Source organism: Psittacula echo (assembly GCF_963264785.1).
Source record: "Psittacula echo genome assembly, chromosome: 10".
NCBI lineage: Eukaryota > Metazoa > Chordata > Aves > Psittaciformes > Psittacidae > Psittacula > Psittacula echo.
Window position 1 is genome coordinate 13,374,898 of NC_137741.1, and position 14,925 is coordinate 13,389,822.

A 14,925-nucleotide genomic window follows, 5' to 3' on the forward strand; every position below is an offset into this window, starting at 1 on the left:
TCAACTAGTTACCTATAATAAGACCCTGAAACTGTACCGTTAAAAGCATCAGGTGTTTGGCATGCAGGACTGAATTTTCGATCTTAAAATCACCTTAGCATTTTTTAAGCTAGAAGAGACCATTACTGTCTTGTTCACTCCTTTTGTTTCATCAAAGAATACTCGGGCTAATATCTAATGTTTAACTTAATTTTCAACATCAGTTGTTCTTTATCAGTCAGGCCAGCCTGATAATTCCCAATTTACTGTCATTAGAGGCGAGATAAAAAAGTAATACAACGGATGTGTCCTATATATGCTGACTTTTAGTGACTCACCCCGTTGCTGAAAAGCTTTTCTCTCTACAGGCCTTTGTATGAACATGACCTTCTATAATGCTAAATATTAAAACAACTGTTTTAAGCTTCATGTTTTAGTTTTAAAAGCAAAAGAATAAAGTAATGGTGGCGGCCAGCTGGCAGACCTACATAGCAATGTGCAAGCCTTTTCCCTTTAGACATACTAGAATTTAAATTTGCACTTAAAGCACAAGTCAGTATGAATTTAAACCTATCCAAGAACTCTTATGCACATCACAAAACCATCCCACAAATTGGTGCAGTACTTTTCATTTGGCAGTCGTTCCCCTAGAGATATCCAGGACAGAAATAGCAAGTATACTGCTGGCCAGATATATGCTGGCAAAGCTGCCTATGGTAGAAAGCTTGTTCAGCACCTGCCTGCTTGTGCTTTGCCTGGCTGCCGTTGCTTGTATTAGACCATCATGTCTACAATGACTGAAGTTGTCCACAATATTGGAAATAATGGTGGTTCTTGTTTTATTGTTTAACCTAAGCTAAAATTTTAAGTGTAATTTAAAGTGAGCAAGAAGATAGAAAAGCACAGCAGAATCACAGTTTTCAGAAACTTGTAGTTTCTTGGGACACAAACTTGGAATTGGCTGTGCCTAGGAGACCTCTTGTTCCTCTTCCCCACTGTACAAAGCTCTGTTGGGATGACAGCGCTTGGTGTAGGTGCGGAGATCTCAGAATAACAACTCGTGTTTTCTTCAGTACTTAAAACCTGAAATAATTCTTAATCGGCCTCTTCTGCTTGCCCAATTTAATGGCTGATGGTAATCCCAATCAATTTCAAGTGAGCTATAATGTTAGGAATAAATGTGGATTGTTAAGTAAAACTGAAAATTGAAAAGTAGGTCAGGATGACCTTAAATCCTCCCAGGACCACCTGGTCAGAGCTGGAAGACAGATCTTTGTAGCCTCATGAAAGAAATCTTCAATCCCAATTTCTTTTTGAGACACCTAAAGAAATAGGCTCCTTGTGCAACATGAAAGCACTATGGTATTCTTCCTTCATGTGAAATATCTAAAATTGTGCCTGCAATGATTGCTATGTCAGTCTTACTGCAGAGAATATGGACAAGTAAGAGGTTTTACCTAGTGAGTTGTTGCTGAGCATTAACCTATAATCAAATACTGCCTAGGTAATTGATGAGATGGCTGAAAGTCTTCTTTCATATATATACTGTCTCTAACAGACTGGTATGGTTTACCTTGAGAGCTAGAAAAGCTGGCAGGAATTCCTCTTGTTGGCACCAGTGGTAACATGTTCACTAGCAAAAGTACTAAGCTCTGCTTTGTAGAAGCACTTTAAACAAGTGTAGGATATCTTAGAAACGGAGAAGCCTGCAGACAGTATTGATTACTGTACCAGCTAAATTCCTTTACTAACCAGTGCATAGGATCTGTTGCATCGCAATTGCAGTCCTTTAATTCTTTCAGATTTTGTATTTCTCAGCAAATCTACCCTTGAGAAGTCTGACCAAAGTGATTTGATATTCTTGATCTTATTTATCACTCTGTATAATTTTTAAACAGTTTATGTATGTAGGAGAGTGAAACATGATTCATTTCAGAGAAGAAAAAAAAAATACTTCTTAAGTGGCCTCCTTTTAAACTTTCTTGAAACATGCAATTATCATTTAAAATAACAACCTGGGAAAGAAATGATGTGCACAAACCGAAGTAGTAAATATCCTGAGAATACCTCTTTTTCTTCCTGTATAAGTCAAAACTGGTTCATGCTCAGTCCACAACTCTCTTGTAATAAAATTAGCATCTTTAGTCCACTATGTCTAACTCCATGCTGTTCCCTGGAAGTGAACTGCATGTTACCTCTAAAAGGCCTTGCTTTCCACAGGATAAGTTTGATCCAATTGTGTTAATCTGCATAGTCTGTCTGCTCCAATTAACCAGGGGTTTAATGTCAGTGACAAGTAGAGTTAGTGCTCGTTATCTTACTTGAGAATTACTACAATAGTAGCCTGTTCCAGCAAGACTAAAAGATTTTAGCTATAATTACTTCATGCAAGGCTGTCATTTCTAAAGACATATTGTCACACAGCTGGGGGAATACTCCCTGCAGCTGGATGCTCACAAGGCTGATCTGGTTACCTCCTGCCAGACAGCCTCTGAGTGTTGTATGAATCCTGTTGTTGAAAAGGAGGGAAGACAAGCACTTTGATTCCTCTAGTGTGCTTGCAGGTCACAGGCTGTCTATTCATTTTCAACAAAATGGGACCTCTTTGCTCAGCTGCCGTAATCTTCTTGAGCCAGTGCTGATCTCCGTGCCCAGCCTCTGCTCCCAAGGTGGAAAAAGGTGCACTTTCTGAGCAAGCTCTTTGAGTTGAAAATTCAGATTCCCCGAGTTGTCAGGGTTACAAAAGTCAATCGCTTTCTATTTTAGTTACACAAGAAGTATACATTTTAAAACAAAATAATACATGCATGTGCATATTTATTGTTTGTTGTATTTGGGGGGGTTGTTTATTTTTGGGGAGGGGTTTGTTTGTTGATTGGATGTTTGATTTTAAGGGGTTTTTTTGCTTGCTGCCAGTCACCTGCAGAACCCAGGGGTCCCTCCTCTATATGTGTTTTCCTTTCTGGATCATGACCTGTCTTCTAATATGCAGCGGTTTTCTCAATTTTGCCTCTGGTCTGCTCTCTCGTTTTGTTCAGCAGCTGATTGGGAGCTTGCCTTCATAATTTTTAGCTTGTTTTATTAAGTGAACTTCTGTACCAGCAAAAGTCAATGAAAAGTGCTGATGACTTTGCAGGAAATGGGATTGCAGTCTTGCAGATAGAGGTATATATAGTATATATGTGTAAAGATGCATGGTATTTTGTAGAAATGTCTTTTGAGTTATGAACTACAAATCTTGTAATTTCAGTTCATATTATCTTTTATGTCACTGGATTAGGTTAATGACTCGTTTGCTTTATCCTCAGATTCAGGTATTGTTTATTTTCTGTTTCAATAGAAGTATTGGTGGGAACATTGTACTAGGTAACTGACTTCTTGCAATAGAAATATTTTTTCAATAGTGGTAATAATATCCTACAGGACTTACACTTAGCTGTGGTGTGGGTATGATGCGGATTTTTATAGTAAACCTTCAAAGAATCTCCATCTCTGATTCATGTAGATGGATATTGTACTGCAATATTTTTCTGGCATGTGAAAGCAGATGAATAATTCTTGTTTTGTTTTCTTGGTTACAAAGGCAAATGAATTCTTTTAATAGTAAATGATTGCAAGAAGCTTATTCATGGCATGGTTTGAGAAAGTACAGGGAAAATATGCCAATAAAGGATTTGCAGCTTTATTTTACGTCCCACAGCATATATGCTGGTAAGGCATTCACTGGTGAGAGAATGGTGAATATGGAGAGAGAGAGAGAGAGGGAAACAGATGAAGCATCAACAACAAAACAGATGCAATTCTGGGGTTTTTTTGAGGGTCTGTTGGAGATGTCTGCATTGACTGGCTCTCCCAGTTCTAGGATGAGCTGTATTTTTTCCTCCTTTCTGATCTCTCCAATGAGACATTAAGATGTCATTTCAGGTCCTAAACTATAATTCAGGAATTTCTTCTCATTGATTAGTCTACTTTCCATTTCTGTTTCAGGATGGAACTGAGCAATTCTTTCCTTCCTGGTTCATGACTCAGAGTATACCAAATGCACATTGCTGTGCAGGTGTTTCTTCATGGTGATGCAAACAAGGTAAATGCACCAAATGTGCCATGTGCCTGTTAGTGTCCTCTGATCGTGTACATCACTAAAAGCTAACTTGAAGGGATTTTTCCTGAAGTTACTAAGATAGAATTGAGAAGTCAAGTTTTACCCATTATGTTCAGATCCAGATGTCTGCTTACTCCAGCATTTAGAGTTTGAGAGTTTGTCTCTCTCTAAAGAAAGGCTCTGTGGTTGCATGAATTATTATCATTCTGCTCAATAATTTTCTATTTTAGTGAGTCAGGTAGACATCCACTGCTGGCTGGCTGGGGTAGTGGACCCAAAATGGGAGGTTGCCCTCGTGGTGATGCTTCCTGTTCCTTTGCTTGGGTAAGGAGATGTGGTCACTCTGAGTAGGCGGCAGCTATTCCTTTTCTATAAAGAAAAAAAATCTTGCTGTGGGGCCCTTTCTTTGTTTTCCATGCAGAACTTGCATGGTTTCTTAAAATGAAGCCCAAAAGATCTGTTGTGGATGTGTTCTAAATAACACATTTGATTCTGGCAACCTTACTGTAACAGTGGGAAAGACAAAGCAAAGGATATGAAGGGTGCAAGGATGTGAAGCCAGGTATGTGATAGCCTCTCCAAAACTTTCATTTTAGACAGAAATTTAGAGAGAAGTAGGACAAAGATAAGGAAATGTCAGGCCTTGAGAGTCTAACCTCTTTGACTACTCTGAAGTACTATGTAGGAAAACAAGGTGGTTGGAAATAGAAGTCAGGAACTCAAGAGTTCTGAGAACACAGGAGAGCAGATAAGCAAAAACATTGGTAAGAAAAGCTTGGAAGTATCAGCTTACCAGCTGTTGAGAAAACAGGCAATATCTTGGGGAATTATGTAGGAATCCTCCCAAAGTGGGTGAGCTAGAAAAAATAATGTACGCTAGTAAACATAACTCATCAAAGTGTGAGAAGGTATCTGCCTATAAAAAGCCACAGTTAAAAAATTTTATGCCTATACTGAACACAAATGTGCAGTTGCATACTAGGAAGCAGTAACTGCTGAGCTCCTTTGAGGACTTGGCCTCTGAATACAGAAATTATGGTTATTTTTGCAGCTCTTAAGAGTGCATTAAGGCTATTTCTAGTGCCGGAACTGAGGAAGGCAAAATGTGTTAGAGATTTGAAATATATATAAATAAAAGTGTGTGTGTGTGTAGAGAATAGATTTCACTACTTTCCAGTGTGGTTCATAAGCTACTTGCATCTGCAGTGAGAGCAGGAATATTTACTGAGGCTCTAACTCAGCTGCACATCAATCCAACTGGTTCAGCTGGCTTCTAATCTTGAACTAGTAGTGTCAAAATGAAAACTGGGGGGGGGGGGGTTGGGAGGGAAGAACACCAATAATAAGCATCAACTGTAAAAGCATAAGTTACACAAATGTTGCGTATTAAATACAAGAGGAAACCTTGGTGTTTCATGTGTCAGCTAGACTGCATTTCTAACCCTGGATGCTACACAGCAGGAAAGATGTGCATCAGATGGACAGAGACCAGAGGCAAGCAATAAGGATGATAGAAGAAAATACAAGCTATGAAAGTGAACTGAAAGAATTTGGTTTGTTTAGTCTAGAGGTTAAGTAAAGAAGGCTGAGAAGATGTAGGCAAAAGGCTGCTGTTTGGAGGAAGAGAATAATCTGGTTTTTCATGTCCACTGGGGACAGGACAAGAACTGATGAGTTTAAATTAAAGCAAAGGAGATTAGAAGTTAGATAGGAGGGGAAACATTATAATTGAAAGGATAATTAGTCACTGGAATAGATTGCTTAGGGCTGCTATGGAATCACTTCAGCTTTGCAAGGACAGGCTTGACAAAAATCTGCCAAGGAGTGCCATAGGCAGTGATGCCTGTGCCTGGGAGTAGTAAGGTGAACTCAAGGACTACTTGAGCACCCTCCTGTCCTATTTTCTGTGGTATGCAGTTTTTATTTTCATTTTCACACTGCTGCTTTCTGGTACTGTTTGCCAAAAACACTCAGTTAAAATGTTTATTTGATGCCTACTTCAATTGACAAGCAGGAAAACAAATATAATGTATGGTTTTGTGACAGAAGAAAAGTTAGCCTGAAACAGGTTTTGCTCAAAGACCAAATTAAGGGCTACACAACTTTTACAACATCTGTTTCACTGTGGCGTAGCAGGAAACAGCTTCTATTACACTTTATCAGCAAAAATTCACATCCCAAAGTGACAAGGAAAGCTTTAAAGAAAAAACAGCTATTGAGGAGTCTCTAGTGAGTATGCCATGGGCCTCAGCAGAATAAAACTTAATGAGAAGGGAAAGCACACCATCTCTTCATTCAGCTTTGAGAAAAAATTTACATGGTCACATACTAGCAAATGGGATTTATTCATCAGCTTACAAAACTGTTACAGCATTGCGTTGCATGTTGCTGTCAGCTGTCTCAGTGACCCTAATGCAGGCAATGCGTTCCCCAAGGCTTCAGCGCCCTTGGCTGCCTTTAATATAACTACGTGTTATCTGGACTGATGAAGCTGGGTAGTATTTCCAGCTGCATAATTGATTTCTGTTGAATAAAATGAAATGGTGACTATGTTTGGTTCTGTAATTGTACACGTTTCATCAGAGCACTAAGGCTACAAAAAGGGAAAAGAGAGAGGTTTGAGGTATGGTCCAGGAGTACAAACTCTCTGGTGCTCAAATACTGAGCTTTAGGCCTGTAGTACTAATTAAGTTTCGTGTGTGTTACATTTTTCTTTTAAACAGGATTTTTGTTTGGGTGGTTTTGCCAGCATTCGGATCAAGAAGGATGCATTTAAGGGGACTACTGCTTTTAGAGAAAAGATAAAATAATCTTTCTCACAGGTTTGGGGTTTTTATGTGTGTCAGATCTTGGGCTAGCTGTTGACTTTGCACTGGGAAGTAACAGAAAAAAAAAAGTAATTTATTGCACTAAATAATGTGATGTTAAAGCATCCTAGTTTCTTAAGTGGTTCTTCAGGAAACACAATACAAAAAAAAAAGTGGTCATTATTTAAAAACAAAGCTGTAACTCTTGCTACAAGCAAGACATTTATCTAGGTATCTAGAGGGATATTAGAAAGAGGACTGTGTCACAACATCCACTTCACTCCTCTGAGTTCCTTATCTATGGTTTAAACCTTTTACTGAATAAAAATCTGAATTGAGTAATATTCTTTTGAGACAATAACTTATTTTAAAAGCACTGATGTAAAAAAAAAAAAAAAAAAAAAAAAAAAAGCAAGCAGCCACTCCAGAACCTAAACACTCCCCAAACCCAAACACCTTCCCCCACCCCCCAAGTCATATTAATAAATATGGCTACAAACCTGTATTGCAGAAATGCCTGAAATACCCCAAACTTGGTGAGGTGTCTGTGTGCATAGCTGTTAATGAGCTAAGTGAGCTGAAAAGTAAACAGGATGTGCCTCATTTCCCTTGATGAGCTTTTCTGTACAGGATCCTGGAATTTGCCTTCAGGTGAAACGTCAGGGATTGTACTTTCCCTTGGGAGAGCCACTTCTAATTAAGCAGTATACAGTTAAAATAAACTTTTTGCTCTGTCTTTATTGAGAAACACTTGAATTTCGAATTTTATCACTGTACTAATGCTGATAATATTTGCAGTTGCACATTACCTGCATGTATCTGAGCGTTAGTGTGATGTAGGAATGACTATAAATATGGTGTCCACAAAATCAGCTAAAGTGGAGTAAGCAGTAGCTGATCCTCATTACGTTGGCTTTATTTTCAATTTAGACATGGCACAAATAATGAAAACTTGTTAATTAAATACTGTGGTGGTGGATATTTTTTTTTAACCCCATGAGGTAAATGGCACACTTAAAACAGTGAAAGCTATTCTAATGTAACAGTATTGGTGTATGGAAAATATATCCAAACAACACATACCTTATTTTTCGCAAGTGAAGAAAAATTCCTTTAAATAAATGAGTTGTAACTAGTTAACCTCAATTTTATACTAAATATTTTCCTAAACATTTCTGGGGTTAATGTTGACACTGTGGTGTAGAGCTGTGAGGAACTTTTGTATAGTTTTGTGTGTCGGGAATTGAACTTAGGACCATGCAAAAATGCAATATTTGGATCTCCTATACATGTTTGTTCATCTGGATTCCAAGAACATTCAACAAGCAGGTTTTAAGCACATTAGGGGTAAAAAAAAAAAAAAGAAAGTTGGAATCAAACTGAGGTGTATACATCTGGGTTTGAATTTTTAGTTCACTTTAATGCATTTTGGTTAAGCTGAGCTTTTGTGGTAAAGAACAGGTTTAGTACCCATAGTTGTATGTTTATTGTGTAATGAGTCTGATCTACTCAGAGCACATATTTTGGGAGAAGCCTGTGAGATACTGTACAGTGACTGTGATTGCATATAAGCCTTTTCAAACACAACATAGCAGTTTGACAAAGTGCATGGAACTGATGTTAAAGTGAGATTACTGATTCATGGGTTACGTTTTACCTTGTCCTCAGTGGTATGCTTGAGGCAATGATTCACGCTAATAGTGTTATTTTCCAGAGACCTGTTTGAAACTCATCCTGCAGTTGGTACTTGAGTGGGTTTGCATTCTTTCAGTTTATCATGCAGCTCAAATAAACCCCCAGATTCTAACATGTCAATTATTCAGACACATCAAATTTCAGCCCTTTTTTTTTTTCTCAAAGTTGGCAACTTTTTCATAAACAGTACAAGTGCATAGCCTGATGTGTTTACTCGAATGAGAATACTTCTGATCAGTTTTGATTTGAGAATTTTATTTTACTAATGAACATTTTGCTTACAGATTGAGCTATCAATTAGATCTGATTATCATTGTGAATATGAAACTGAAATCATCTAGTAGCATTTGACTGGCCTGCTTCTGAGATACATTAAAAGGTTGTGATTTCAAAACCAACTGAGATTTGTTTCTGAAAATGAGATTTCTGTGGAATCTCAGATGTTAATTATTAGTATTAAATGTTTGCTACTAAGAAATAACACAATACTGAATTCAAATGAGAAAACAGGGAGACTGCTTTCTATTGTAATTAGTTAATAAATCATGTTCTTGATGGTGAGAAATTCTGTAATCACAACTGATCAGGCATGTTGGGTGATGGCGTATTTCTGCCTTTAGCAATAAGACAGTGGCCATAAGATAGCCACATAAAACTGTAGGTCATTACCTTGAAATGTAAAGTATGTCAACCCTCTGCCAGCCTTGCAGTCTTCCAGATATTCAATATCCTTATCATTATTTTATTTAGCAATCCAGATGGCTTTGGTGCATGGGTTGTAATGGGGTATGATGCAAAAAGTGTAGGAGCTGTGCTCTCCAACAACTATTGTGCAAGTCGCATATGTTGCATACAGTCTTTAAAATAGCCCCAGGAATTGCATACCCCTTGCAGCTGAGGCAGAGTGAGATAGTAATTTGGTGAGCATTCCTTCTTTTGGCTTGAGTAAGATGATTTCTTGCCATATACGGGCTTCAGGCTTTGTTTTCTGTTATTTTTCTTTTCTCAGACATCCAGTAATGCCAACGAAGAACAGAAAAGCCACTTGGAGTAATATTAGCTAATGTGATGTTGGCAGAGTGAGAAATCACAACTGTTCTGCTGGCAAAGAACATTTTTCTTGCTTCCTTTTATTTCCTATTAAGTCTCACTTTGAGAAACAAACTGAGTTATCACTGCAGAAATCAAACGAGCACACTTACAGGAGGGACTTTAACGGTCTGGTTCAGGCATACGTCACCTACACATTCTAGTGGAGAGCTTCATAGCTGGTTTTATAACATTTATTTGTTTTCCAATACATTTGCTTTTAAAGCATAGCAAACAATTCATACTCTATTTTTTCCTATATCCAGAATATTACTTTCTGTACTTTATTGTTCTTCACCATTCCTATATATTTTGGTGTGAACATCTGAAGCTGATTTGTTTAGTCTTGTTTTTTTGATGCACGGATGTTGTTGTAAGTGCAGTTGAGAGAGAGTTAATTAAGCTTCATGGTGATTTGCTTTATTGATTCTACAGACTATTCACTCTGCAAAACTGAAAATGTTCATAAGCATGATGTAGTACCACAAGGATGATTGGTAAACATCTTGAACAGATTTCTTTTAATCTGGAAGATATTATAAGTAACTCATAGGTCTGAAAGCTACAATAGGGGTACCCCTTTGCCGCCCCAAAACACCAACCAAACAACAACAAAAAGACCCAACACCAACCTACCTCACAAACAGGAACAACAAAACACCAATGACTGCTGATATTAAGGAACTTTGTGGGTAGAGTGGTGATTGTTTGTTTGGGGTTTTTGTTGTTGGGAGGTGTGGTTTTGTTTGTTTGGGGGTTTTTTCCTTCTTTTTTTTTTTTTTCCTTCTCTTTTTTCCCCTGGCTTATAAGAATGACATCTATGGAATATGGCTGCTATAGTTAAAATTAATGTAGAGGGATGAATAGTGATTACCAGTTTGTTAAAATCGGGTCTTGCTCAAGGTCAGGTTGTAGTGTTTGCAAGAAGACAACAAGCATGATTTAATATTTTTATGTCTGAGATAAAGAGGATTTACTTTGAACTCAAATTAATTAAGGAGATTTGGGTTTGCTTATGTTAGGGAAGAAAGAACCTGACAGAAGTTTCTGTCTGTCCTGTGTCTGAAACAAAAAACTCAAGGTGAGAGTGAGTGTTAGTAAATATAAGGTTCTGGGCTGTGATCTAAGGACTAATGTGGATTTAGCACAAATCAGATAAAACTAAATTTCTAGGAAACTTGACTGTTATTGAAATATGTTGTTGTAGCTGGCCCTCAAAACTGATGTCAGTGAATCCAAAGAGACCTACTCATGCCACAGTTTTCTGGGCTATAGCTTCAGTTCTCAATAGTGCAGTGAAAGTAACTCAGTTTATTTAGGTTGTACAGAAACAACAGCAAACCCCCTTAAATAATTGTTCAGATAATATCGCTCATTTAAGATTGTATTCACTCCTACTAATTAAATTGTAGGTCTAACAAGCTAAGAGGTAAATTTTGGCACCATGGTAAACCACAACAATTATTAATGTAATTAAATTTAGTTGTCTGTGTAGATTAGCAGAATGGTGCATTTAGTATAGCATAAGCATGTAGCTTAAGCTGTGTTGTTTAATGGTGTATAGCATAAGAAAAAGCCATCACTTTTTCCCTTGAGCAAAACAGCAATAAGTGGAGAGGGTGCCTTAAAGGCACACTTTGCGGCAGGAGAACAGAAATTGCTGATTGATAACAGAGGAAACTTAATACTGTTATTCTGACTTACTGTCTTTGTAGTAAAGCCAAGCTCTTAGAAACAGTTAATTATAGTTTCAATAAAAATATTTAGATGACAGCTGTAAGCCTTCATCATTTCTACACATATGTTACAGAACTCTTTTGTTGTTTCAGTATGTGTAAAGGAAGAAATTAAGATGAACAAGTAAGAGCAGATCTGACATTCTTAAAGTTGCTATCAGCCAAAGCACTGGAAAGACAAGACAGGTTGTTTGGTCTCAACCCCCACCTCCCCTAAAGTTAACTGAACATGGTGTGAATTATTGGTGAATTGTGCCTCAGTCAGTATTTCTCTGCAGGCTGCATGTGCCTCATAGCATGTGTTGGTAGGTATTAGCTGAGACGCTCTGAAGAGAAGGGAAAAGACACCACCTTTTTGCCTACTTATTAATAAAATCTGGTTATGGACAGAGCCTTGGGTGGCATGGTTTAGCGTGAGGTGTCCTTGCCCATGGCAGGAGGATTGGAACTAGATGATCTTAAGGTCCTTTCCAACCCTAACTATTCTGTGATTCTATGATTAATGAAGGTTTGAAGTCTGTTTAGGCTGTGCTACTCTAGTTAGCAGTTCTGCGTAAGAATACTTAGGCTTTTCCTTCACTCTCTAAAGGTGATGGATTGATGAGAATTTCTCATTCCCAGTAGTGAAGTCTTTAATAATCTGCTGCCACGTGTGGCCAGCACATTGCAACAATCCTTATTGAATCAGCTAGTTGAAGTGAACTAAGCATTGTCAGCATCCTGGAATTTTATTGATCCTAGAATCGGACTTCATCTTACCACTTCTCAGGTAGCTGTTTAGTCAATGCATGTTGGTGCTTGCTGTGCTACCAATGTGGTTGGCTTCGGCTGGAAACAGCTGGCGAGGATTACCTTCCTCTAGGCTGTCACACTGACTTTTACAACTGGTTTTTGGCAGGGTGAAGGATTGAGCTACATTCTGCAGCCAGGGAAGATGCTGACATGGCTAATTCCCATCCTTTTGTGGCTTTGTAAACTTGCTGCCAAATGGCTTCAGTTCTGAAGAGCTGCACTATATACAGAGGAAATGGTTCTCTTCAAGCCTATGGGTTGCTGTGGGTTTTAAAGAGGTTTTCCAGGGATCGTAGACTTTTATCGAGCAGTGTTTGAAGACAGGCTCTGTTTTGGACTTATGGTTTAATGTATGTATTTTCATGAGATGTGTTAGTAACAGATGTTCCTTTGGGAAAATAAACCTGTCCCTTGACAGTATTTTTTTTTCCCCCTAATTTTTTCTTTAGCTCATGTGTTTGTAATTAAGACCTATTTTGCCCCACCGAAAATAGATGTTGGCAGTGCTCCTGTACTGTGGCCTTTATTAACAGTGAAGTAATAATATGCTGTAATCGATTTCCAGCAAGCTGAAAAGCAGGATAATGCCATCTGCACATGCTGTAGAATGAAAAATCCTGAAGCAGGAATTGGGGGACTTCCTATGGAAGTGACAGTGCATTCTCAGCATGCCTCTTCATGTTGAGTATAGTCATGTATTCTCCAAACGGGCTGAGAGGTGATATTTATACACGCTCAGTTGTTGATTTATTCATAGTAGTCTGACTTATTTGTCTTTGTTTTCACACATACTGTAGTTTTCTGGTGTTTTTAATACAAAGGTAAAAAAATAAGATTTAAAATATGTATTTTAAACTGTTATCTCAGTTTAACTCTGTTCCTTTCTTTCCTTCCTCAAAATTTATTTTGCATAAATAAATGCAAGAGAAGATATTGACAGGGCTGTTTACTTTGACAGCACATTTAGCAGTGTTTTATATAACAGACTTGCAACAGTGAATTTGAAATATATAGCTGTGAATATTCACAGTGGAGATGAAGGTTCTGCTTATTCTCTGGGGAAGCCCATAACATGCCATGTACCTGAGAGTCCAGCCAAAATAGCTAGGAATCTGAATATTCAGTACAGCAATGCACTGTGTGCAAGGATTATTCACGGAATGGTTCACAAAATCATTCATCTTGCCTGAAAAAGCAGACAAATATCAATGCAGGTTTTGCTTAGACGGTAAGTGATTTTTTTAACTGGCTATCTTAATAGGCAGAACAGTAGAGAAGACATTAATGCATGAAAAACAAATGCTTGTGAGGAAACCTCTAAGTGTGCAAGTCTGCTTTGTTGGAAACTTCTAACAGTGTGGAAGACTGGTTTGTGTGATGGAATAAAGAAAAACAACCAATAGGTGACATCAGTCATGATCTGCTGTAGCTGGTCTTCATCCAAGGTTTCAACTGACCATTATCCAGTAACATAGATTCATAGGATAGTTAGGGTTGGAAAGGACCTTAAGATCATCTAGTTCCAGCCCCCTTGCCATGGGCAGGAACACCTCACACTAAACCATGCCACCCAAGGCCTCATCCAACTTGGCCTTGAACACCACCAAGGATGGAGCATTCACAACCTCCCTGGGCAACCCATTCCAGTGTCTCACCACCCTCACAGTAAAGAATTTCTTCCTTATATCCAATCTAAACTTCCCCTGTTTAAGTTTGAACCCGTTACCCCTTGTCCTGTCACTACAGTCCCTGATGAAGAGTCCATCCCCAGCATCCTTGTAGGCCCCCTTCAGCTACTGGAAGGCTGCTATGAGGTCTCCATGCAGCCTTCTCTTCCCCAGGCTGAACAGCCCCAACTTTCTCAGCCTAGCTATAACTCATTTATTTTAAAGTGTTTGGTAAAACTTTCCCTGAATTAGCCTAATGGGAGGATATTCCACTCTGAGAAGTGTTTTTTTGTATTTGATGCCCCTGCAAAATTAAGTCTGTCCTCTTATTCCCCAGCTGCACCAGAATTCTCTGGTTTGGAAAACAAAACTGTTGCCCTGATCAAACAAGTAGCTTCAGCCTTGCCAAGGTAATGTGGAAATGAGGTGGTAGCAGAGTCCAGGACAAAAGGAATCTGGAGACTTTCCCCTAAAGTATCATTTACCTGCTAGGCTCATTCTTATCCATTTTATCAAGTGCTCAAAGATACTTGATTTGACTTAGGATCAAAGTTGAACCTTTAAATTAGACGAAGACTCAGGCACCAATTGCCAAGCTAGTAGTGAACTCAGTGCACCAAAAATGAGAGCCAGGGAGCTGTTGAAACACAAGGTAATGTCCAGAGCAGGACACAGGCTTCATGAGTTCATCCGAACGCTGTCACAGCTGAGGGGGGTGTGTGTGTGTATGTGATTGTGTGTGTTGTGTGACTGATTCATGCCTGAGGCTGCTGGGTGATGTGCTGCAGTGAGGGCAGAGGAAGGAAGGAAGAGAGGAGGGAGAGAGAATGTGGATGGAACAGCAAACCACAAAAACATCTCTTTGATCTCTGGGGGTAAGAGAAGAGCACTTAACAGTGAAAGGATGGAATGGGGAAAACTGTCCAGCTGAAAAATTTATAAACTAAATTGTAGGACCCCAAAGAAGTAAGCATAGTAGTTATGACTACATAGTACCATAGCCACATTTCAGAAGTATTGAACAAACATAAAATAAGTAATTACACATTTTTTCTCTA